Genomic DNA, 10893 nt, shown 5'->3' on the forward strand with positions numbered 1-10893 from the left:
ACATTTTTAATGGCAATGAAGCTCCTTTTACTGTTTTTTAAAGATCCATCCTTTTTATGTTCATTCAAAAAATTATCATCCTAACTTTTGAAAGATCTTTTCTGTTTTATGCTAATATTTTTTAGTTTTCATTTTTATGTTTACATCTGTGATTCATTCATCTATGATTCCTTGGAAAGAAAGCTATGAAAATCCTAGACAGTGTAGGAAAAAGCAGAGGCATCACTTTGTTGACAAAGGTCCATAAAGTCCAAGTTATGGTTTTTCCAGTAGTCATGTACAGGTGTGAGTCTTAGACCATAAAGCAGGCTGAGGGCTGAATTATTGCTTTCAAATTGTGGTGCTGGAGAAAACTCTTGAGAGTCCCTTAAACAGCAAGGAGATCAAACCATGTCAATCCTACAGGACATCAACCCTGAATTCTCATTGGAAGGACTAAGGCTGAAGCTGAAGCTCCAATACTTTGGCCACCAGATGAGAAGAGTTGACTCATTGGAAAAGACCCTGATGCTAGGAAAAGTTGAGGGCAGGCAGGGAAATGGGCAACAGAGGATGAGATAGTTGGATAGCTTCACTGACTTAATGGACATGAGTATGAGCAAACTCTGGGGTATAGTGAAGGACAGATTGCTGTCATGCATGCCTAAACACTTTAGTCTAAGACAATACTTGATTACTGTATGATTAGAATAATTGTGTTGTTGGTTGGTTACTCATATTTTATTGTTACTGTGTGTTTGATTGATTAGTTCTTAGAGTCCATGTTACCCTCCTGTCTTTAATTTTCCCAGATTAGTGTTTGGAAGAGGAAGTCATAAACAGCTTTATTCCTTCTTTATGTGAAGCTTGAACTTTCTCCTTAATCATTTTTCTTATGATGTACATGCCAACAGCCCAAGGCAGAAAAAAAATAGTTTATTTCATCATATAACCATAAACTTTTAATATATTTGAATTCACTCAAAAATAATTTATAAATACTACAAATAGCAGTCATTTTTTTAAATTTTGGTTTACATACGGTTTACAGCTATTTTACTAAATATTTATGTATGCAAAAATCAATAATCATCAATAACCTGCTATCCTGCCATAGATATATTAATGTAAAGCATATTTATCAAAAGATTTGAATCATCAATTCCACCACAAGAACTGAACAATCTGTAGCACAGGATATAATTTTTTTTCAGAAATAAAATAATGAATTTAAAAATATTATGCGTAGTGTCAAAGCAATTTTGTGAAAACTAATCTTGTGAATGTATTTTTTACTTCTTTGTTCCTCAAGCTGTAGATCAAGGGCTTCAGCATAGGAATCATTACTGTGTAAAACACAGAAGTCACTTTGACTGTGAGCCAAGAAGTTTTCAAGTTAGGAATGCAGAAAAGGAAAAGGATGGTTCCATGGAAAATGCTGATGGCTGTCAGGTGGGAAGCACAACTAGAGAAGGTTTTCCAGTGCCCACTTGCAGAAGGCATCCCCATAACAGTGATAAAAATGAATATATAGGACATCAGAATAATCACAAGGCCACTTACCTCATTGAATATGACAATAATAGAACATAAGGTCTGAGTGATATAGGGATCTGAGCAGGAGACAGAAACAATTACAGAGTGATCACAAATAAAATTATTTATGGTGCTAGACTTGTAATAGGATAATGCAAGAAGAAAATATGTGAGTGTCACAGAGCACCCTACACCCCATGAGTAAGAGCCAGCCACCAAGAGAACACAATGCTTCGGAGACATCGCAGTGGTATAGAGCAAGGGGTTGCAGACTGCCACAAAGTGGTCATTTCTGCTACACCAAACAGGGAAGCAAAACAAAACTGTGCAATGCAACCAGACAAAGAGATGGTTCTGTCCTCCACAATCAAATTCTCCAACAGTTTGGGTGTAACTACAGTAGAAAAACAGAAATCAACAAAGGACAAGTGACTAAGGAAAAAGTACATGATTGTGTGGAGTTTTGAGTTGACCTTGATGATTATGATCATGCCTAAATTCCCCACCACAGTGATTGTGTAGATAGACAAGAAAACAAGGAAAAGTGGGACCTGGAGTTCTGGATATTCTGAAAAACCCAGGAGAATAAATGTGGGTATGATACTCTGGTTTCCTTCTGATAGCAGCATGATTCCTGTTGAACATAGGACCAAACATTAATCCTGAAAAATACAAATGAATAGAAAAGAGAAACAGAGAAAGCAGGAGCTTCATATTTCTCTGTGGAGTTGGTATATGTTCTCCAGTTATGGTCCTCAAACCACCAGCAGCAGGGACACCTAACAATATGTTAGGGATGCAAATTCTTAAGCCCTGTCTCCAATGTCCTGAATCAAAAACTCTGGAATGGAGCCCACAATTTGTGATTGATCCAGCCCGCCAGGTGATTTCTGATGCATGATAAATTATGAGAACCACTAAAATACAGACTATCCATCCTATCATTTAAAATTTAGCCCTTAGTTAGTATTTTTAATATACAACTAAAATAAAAATTTGGAACACAAGAGAAATTGTAAATCACAAAATTTTGAAATGCCAAAAAGAAGCAGAGTATTGCGTTATGGTTCTAACAGTTACACTAAGGATCGAGGATATTTAAAAGGTACCATATAAATCTTAGTACATTCTAGTATAAATCTTTTTTATATTCTAGTCATATTAAAGAACTAAGCACCCATACAGTTTGTGAATTGGCATAAATCTTAAGTTGTAACTAGTTTATGCCTTCCATCTTGTGCTTAAATTAATTATACAATCTTTTTTTTTTAATTTTTATTTTATTTTTAAACTTTACAATATTGTATTAGTTTTGTCCAACATCGAAATGAATCAGCCACAGGTATACCCGTGCTCCCCATCCTGAACCCTCCACCCTCCTCCCTCCCCATACCCTCCCTCTGGGCCGTCCCAGTGCACCAGCCCCAAGCATCCAGTATCATGCATCGAACCTGGACTGGCAACTCATCTCATACATGATATTACACATGTTTCAATGCCATTCTCCCAAATCTCCCCACCCTCTCCCTCTCCCACAGAGTCCATAAGACTGATCTATACATCAGTGTCTCTTTTGCTGCCTCATACACAGGGTTATTGTTACCATCTTTCTGAATTCCATATATATGCATTAGTATACTGTATTGGTGTTTTTCTTTCTGGCTTACTTCACTCTGTATAATAGGTTCCAGTTTCATCCACCTCATTAGAACTGATTCAAATGTATTCTTTTTAATGGCTGAGTAATACTGCATTGTGTATATGTACCACAGCTTTCTTATCCATTCATCTGCTGATGGGCATCTAGGTTGCTTCCATGTCCTGGCTGTTATAAACAGTGCTGCGATGAACATTGGGGTACACGTGTCTCTTTCCCTTCTGGTTTCCTCAGTGTGTATGCCCAGCAGTGGGATTGCTGGATCATAAGGCAGTTCTATTTCCAGTTTTTTAAGGAATCTCCACACTGTTCTCCATAGTGGCTGTACTAGTTTGCATTCCCACCAACAGTGTAAGAGGGTGCCCTTTTCTCCACACCCTCTCCAGCATTTATTGCTTGTAGACTTTTGGATCGCAGCCATTCTGATTAATTATACAATCTTAATTAGAAATAATCATGAACCTTCCATCAAAACCTCAATTTAGGTTATACTGCCTCCTGGGATAATTTTTGGATTTTTATATTGACTTTTTGCTTAACATTGATTAGTTCATTAATTGAATCTAATTAACTTATATTAATTATTTGTAAATGTGATTTTAAATCATCTATTTTAATGTATAAGGCTTCCACAGTGGCTTAATGGTAAAGAATCCACTGTCAATGTAGGAGACACAGGTTTGATTCCTGGGTGGGGAAGATTCCCTGGATAAGGAAATGGCAACCCACCCCAGTATTGCTGTGGGCCTCCCTGATGCCTGAGTCAGTAAATAATCCACCCACAATGCAGGAGACCACCTGCAATGCAGAGACCTGAGTTCAATCCTTAGATCGGGAAGATCCCCTATAGAAGGAGATGGCAACTAACTCCAGTATGACTTAGCAGCAAAACCTCTTTGACATATATCTAAAATTATAAGTGAGTGTTAGTTGCTGTCTTGTGTCTGACTCTTTGAAAAACCACCACTGTAGCCCACTGGCTTTCTCTGTCCATGTGATTCTCCAGGTAAGAATACTGGAGTGGATTGACATTCCCTTCTCCAGAGTATCTTCCCAAGTCAGAGAAACCCAGGTTTACTGCAGACAGATTCTTTACTGTCTCAGCCACCAATATATAAATAAATATATAATATAAAGTGTATATATAATGTTATGAGTAACAAAAGGATATAATTTATGCTTATAAATTATATATAATTCTATATAATTAATTATTATTATATAATAATACACAGAATACAGGCAAGAATACACAGAAGAACTGTACAAAAAAGATCTTCACGACCCAGATAATCAAGATGATGTGATCACTCACTTAGAGGCAGACATCCTGGAATGTGAAGTCAAGTGGGCCTTAGAAAGTATCACTATGAATAAAGCTAGTGGAGGTGATGAAATTCCAGTTGAGCTATTTCAAATCCTGAAAGATGATGCTGTGAAAGTGCAGCACTCAATATGCCAGCAAATTTGGAAAACTCAGCAGTGGCCACAGGACTGGAAAAGGTCCGTTTTCATTCTAATCCCAAAGAAAGGCAATGCCAAAGAATGCTCAAACTACTGCACAATTGCACCCATCTCACATGCTAGCAAAGTAATACTCAAAATTCTCCAAGCCGGGCTTCAGCAATACGTGAACCATGAACTTCCTGTTGTTCAAGCTGGTTTTAGAAAAGGCAGAGGAACCAGAGATCAAATTGCCAACATCTGCTGGATCATTGGAAAAGCAAGAGAGTTCCAGAAAAACATCCATTTCTGCTTTATTGACTATGCCAAAGCCTTTGATCACAGTCATGGCATCTGGTCTCATCACTTCATGGCAAATAGATGGGAAAACAGTGGAAACAGTGGCAGATTTTTTTTTTTTTTTTTTTTGGGCGGGGGGGGGGGGGGGAGGGCTTGCTCCAAAGTCACTGCAGATGGTGACTGCAGCCAGGAATTTAAAAGACCCTTGGTACTTGGAAGAAAAGTTATGACCAACCTAGAGAGCATATTAAAAAGCAGAGACATTACTTTGCCAACAAAGGCTGGTCTATTCAAAGCTATGGTTTTTCCAGTAGTCATGTATGGATGTGAGCACTGGACTATAATGAAAGCTGAGCACAAAGAATTGATGCTTTTGAACTGTGGTGTTGGAGAAGACTCTTGTGAGTCCCTTGGAGTGCAAGGAGATTCAACCAGCCCATCCTAAAGGAAATCAGTTCTGAATATTGATTGGAAGGACTCATGTTGAAGCTGAAACTCCAATAATTTGGCCACCTGATGCAAAGAGCTGACTCATTGGTAAAGACCCTGATGCTGGTAAAGATTGAGGGCAGGAGGAGAAGGGGATAACAGAGGATGAGATGGTTGGATGGCATCACTGATGCGATGGACATGAGTTTGAGTAGGCTCCAGGTGATGGATAGGGAGGCCTGGTGTGCTGCAGTCCATCAGATCACAGAGTCGAACATAACTGAGCGACTGAACTGAACTGAATAGCAATTAACTTATAGGTGTTTTTGATATGAATACTGTACTTGTGTATCTCCCTATCACACTCTGGTTTTCATTTCTACATAATATTCACTGAATTGAATAAGAAGACTCTCTTACCATTTTTGTTTTAAGAGACAAATATCATCTTGATGGCAAAAACTAACAAACAAAGGACAATAAAAGAAAATTACAGAACAATCAATTATTATCATAGAATTTTAAATTATACATTAAATATTGATGCATTAAACCAATAAACTAATAAAAAGGTAAATATATAATGCTCATAGTAATATTCTCAGGAAAAACATATATTTTGATTAGAATTTTTGTATAAATACAACTTAGCACATCAAAATATTAAAGGAGCTAAAATGAGGAAAATTAGCTTGATAAATTCAACATTCACTCACTACAAAATAAAATATAACAAACAGACACATACAAAAAAAATACATGAGATAACTTTGCTTAGCATTTTAAGCATGAAATGTTAAGTATTTATACTTTCCTTGTTAGATGAGGAAGTCAAGGATACCCACTTTTACTGTTTATTCAAAACTGTACTAATGTTTTCATCTAGTCAACAAAACACAAGAAAAAAATAAAGGGAATGACATTGGAAACAACATATTCAGAATATATTTGATTAGAGTTTGTATGATACGCATGTTGAAAATCCAAAATAATCTACAAATAAATTATAAAATTTTAAGAGATATTTTTAGAGTTGCCAAAATGCATTGAATCCTAATTGAAAAACAATACACATTTTACAAATGACATTAAAATAGTATGAAAAATAATCACACATCTAGATTAATTTTAAAAATATGTAAGAACTTTAGAAAAATATGATATATCTTATATTGTAAAACATGAAGTAGATATAAATAAACATAATAATGTAGCATGCTTATGATTTGGAAGACTTGAGGATGCAATCATCATTCTCTGTAAATCGATCTGCAATTCGACTGTATTTCTACACTAAATCTAAACAAGAATAATTGTAAAGGTTGTTTTAAAAGGTAAAGATAAAGAATATCTTAAACACTCTTCAAGATTAAGAGTAACTTTTTAAGAGTTGCTCAATTTGATGTCAAAGCCTATTAGTTAAGGGTAGCTCTGATTATAAAACACCTAAAAGCATACAGAACTATAGATACACTGATGTTTACTTTATAAATATTCTGGCACCACAGAGTATGTTAAAATGAGTGAATTTTTCAATAAGTATTTCTGGGGTACATATAGGCCAATAAGTCAAAATATAAAATTATCTTATAGTCATGCCCCATCAAAATTTACTCTCAGTTTGAAATAAACTTAAAAATCAGAGTAAAAAGAGAGAATAAAACTCTGAATTGAAAATAGAGGAAGTAGAATATAAAATATAATACTGTATGAATTTGTGATAATTTAGCACATAAAGTATGAGAATATTTTTATTATTTTCGAGGTAGGAAGTGGATCTTAAATAAGACATTAGAAGCACTTCACTGTGTAAAGAAATGGTTTGATAAACATTGATTCATTAATTCATTAAACATAAGGAAACGTATGCCCCTAAATACATCACCAACTGAGTGAATAGACAAGCCACAATCTAGGAGAAAATATTCATGATACACACATCAAAGGACTTTTATTTAGAATGCATAATGAAATATATATTTCATAATAAAATATTAACAACCTAATAGAAAAATAGGTAAAAAAAAAAACAAAAAACCTGAATAGGCCCTTCATAAAGAAATAAGACAAGTCAAATGACTAATAACTAAATTATAGGAATTCAACCACATTAGTAAAGTGGAATTGAATTCATCACCAAAATGCAGTACACTTACTCACCCACCAACCTGAAAATATTAAAATGTCTGCTATGACAATATTAAATGTTGGCAAGAATGGACAATAATTAGAAACACAAGCAATATAGTTGGAGGTTAAACTAATCCATCTATTTTGGAAAATTGTTTGATGGCACCAAGAAAATGATCAGAAACAAGCACCCTTTGATCCAGAACATTCAGAGACAGGACATACCTCACACAGTGGGGGCTCATGTGCAATACAGCACATACTTGTGTAAGAATGTTCATTCAGCATTTCCATTAAAGACAAAAATGGTGAAATAACAAGGAGTTAAATTGCTGCTCATATGGCAGTTTTATTTTTACATTTTGTGTTTGTGTGTGTGTGTGTGTGTGTGCAAAACTCCATACTGTTTTCCATACAGTATGCAATTCATTTCAGTTCAGTTCGTCACTCAGTCATGTCTGACTCTTTGTAACCCCATGAATTGCAGCATGAGAGCCCTCCCTGTCCATCACCAACTCCTGGAGTTCACTCAGACTTGTGGCCATTGAGTCAGTGATGCCATCCAGCCATCTCATCCTCTGTCATCCCCTTCTCCTCCTTCCCCCAATCCCTCCCAGCATCAGAGTCTTTTCCAGTGAGTCAACACTTCACATGAGGTGGCCAAAGTACTGGAGCTTCAGCTTTAGCATCATTCCTTCCAAAGAAATCCCAGGGCTGATCTCCTTCAGAATGGACTAGTTGGATCTCCTTTCAGTCCAAGGGACTCTCAAGAGTCTTCTCCAACACCACAGTTCAAAAGCATCAATTCTTTGGTGCTCAGCTTTCTTCACAGTCCAACTCTCACATCCATACATGACCACTGGAAAAACCATAGCCTTGACTAGATGGACCTTTATTGGCAAAGTAATTTCTCTGCTTTTGAATATGCTATCTAGGTTAGTCATAACTTTTCTTCCAAGGAGTAAGTGTCTTTTAATTTCATGGCTGCAGTCACCAACTGCAGTGATTTTGGAGTCCAAAAATATAAAGTCTGACACTGTTTCCACTGTTTCCCCATCTATCTCCCAAGAAGTGTTGGGACCAGATGCCATGATCTTTGTTTTGGAAATGTTGAGTTTTAAGCCAACTTTTTCACTCTCCTCTTTCACCTTCATCAAGAGGCTTTTTAGTTCCTCTTCACTTTTTGCCATAAGGGTGGTGTCATCTGCATATCTGCTGCTGCTCCTGCTGCTAAGTTGCTTCAGTCGTGTCCGACTCTGTGTGACCCCATGGACTTCAGCCTACCAGGCTCCTCCTTCCATGGGAATTTCCAGGCAAGAGTACTGGAGTGGGTTGCCATTGTCTTCTCCCTGCATATCTGAGGTTATTGATATTTCTTCTGGCCATCTTTATTCCAGCTTGTGCTTCTTCCAGCCCAGTGTTTCTCATGATATACTCTGCATATAAGTTAAATAAGCAGGGTGACAATATGCAGCCTTGACATACTCCTTTTCCTATTTGGAACCGGTCTGTTGTTCCATGTCCAGTTCTAACTGTTGCTTCCTGACCTGCATACAGGTTTCTCAAGAGGCAGGACAGGTGGTCTGGTATTCCCATCTCTTTCAGCATTTTCCACAGTTTATTGTGATCCACACAGCCAAAGGCTTTGGCATAGTCAATAAAGCAGAAATAGATATTTTTCTGGAACTCTCTTGCTTTTTCCATGATGCAGCGGATGTTGGCAATTTGATCTCTGGTTCCTCTGCCTTTTCTAAAACCAGCTTGAACATCTGGAATTTCACGGTTCACGTATTGCTGAAGCCTGGCTTGGAGAATTATGAACATTACTTTACTAGCGTGTGAGATGAGTGCAATTGTGCAGTAGTTTGAGCATTCTTTGGCATTGCCTTTCTTTGGGATTGGAATGAAAACTGACCTTTTCCAGTCCTGTGGCCACTGCTGAGTTTTCCAAATTTGCTGGCATATTGAGTGCAGCACTTTCACAGCATCCTCTTTCAGGATTTGAAATAGCTCAACTGGAATTTCATCACCTCCACTAGCTTTGTTCATAGTGATGCTTTCTAAGGCCCACTTGACTTCACATTCCAGGATGTCTGGCTCTAGGTCAGTAATCACACCATCGTGATTATCTGGGTCGTGAAGATCTTTTTTGTACAGTTCTTCTGTGTATTCTTGCCACCTCTTCTTAATATCTTATGCTTCTGTTAGGTTCATACCATTTCTGTCCTTTATCAAGCCCATCTTTGCATGAAATGTTCCCTTGGTATCTCTAATTTTCTTGGAAAGATCTCTAGTCTTTCCCATTCTGTTATTTTCCTCTGTTTCTTTGCATTGATTGCTGAGGAAGACTTTCTTATCTCTTCTTGCTATTCTTTGGAACTCTGCATTCAGATGCTTATATATTTCCTTTTATCCTTTGCTTTTCACTTCTCTTCTTTTCCCAGCTATTTGTAAGGCCAATTTACATTCTCACCCACAATGCACAACATTTCCCTTTCCTCTAATTCTCTCCAGCAGTTGTTATTTGCAGACTTTATAGTGGAAAGGAGAAGGGTCAATTTAGGAATATAAAGTCTACAAAATACTCTGTGTAAAACAGCTAAGCTATAAGGATACCGCTGCCCAGCACCGTAAGTTATATCTATTATCCTTTGTGTGCTGTTCTGTGCTCAGTCACTTCAGCTGTATCCAATTCTTTGCGATGCCATGGACTCTAGCCCACCAGGCTCCTCTGCCCATGGGACTGGGTTGTCGTGCCCTTCTCTAGGGGATCTTCCCTACCCAGGAATCAAATCCATATCTCTGGCATCGCCTACATTGCAGGCAGGTTCTTTACCCACTGAGCCACTAAGTTTTAATAGTGTATAATCTAGAAACATAATGAATCACTATGTTTTGCATCTAAAATTATTATAACACTTTAAATAAATAATACTTCAATAAAGAAGAGGAAGTAGCCAAATTCCATTTGTAGTAGTTGTATGAATAAACATATTATCATATCAATATATTCACTTAGTGGAACATTCTTCAGCACCAAAAATGGAACTACTGTTACAGCCAATCACATAAAAATTCTTTTGAAACAAAATGCTAAGCAAAATAAGCCAGACATAAGGGAATATACTCTAAAATTTTAATAATGTAAATTTCAAAAGCGATAAAGTTAAGTTTTAACTCTCATAACCTATTCTCTGTTTAAAAGAAAAAGCTTTGAACACTGCAATGGAGTTGGCTCCTAGAGGCATCAGAGAGGCACAGTGACTAGAAAAATATTTACAGAAATGCTGTAAGGAACTGAAAATATCTTTAATTTCTTGGAGGAAGTAACATACAGGATGATTATACAAAATTACTTGTGTACCTATTTATTAAATTTCATAATTTGAGAAAAAGAGAAAGGAAAGGAAAGGAAGAGA

At 36.7% G+C, this 10893-nt stretch overlaps 1 pseudogene; it reads right to left on the reverse strand.

Annotated features, from left to right (window-relative positions):
* Positions 1-1230: 1230 nt before the first annotated feature.
* On the reverse strand, positions 1231-2144 carry LOC147358683 (olfactory receptor 5D13-like; annotated as a pseudogene).
* Positions 2145-10893: the final 8749 nt, after the last annotated feature.

Source organism: Bos grunniens, chromosome 15, assembly GCF_055505025.1.
Source record: "Bos grunniens cultivar Pamir isolate PY7600 chromosome 15, Bosgru_T2T1.0, whole genome shotgun sequence".
NCBI classification, from domain to species: Eukaryota; Metazoa; Chordata; class Mammalia; order Artiodactyla; family Bovidae; genus Bos; species Bos grunniens.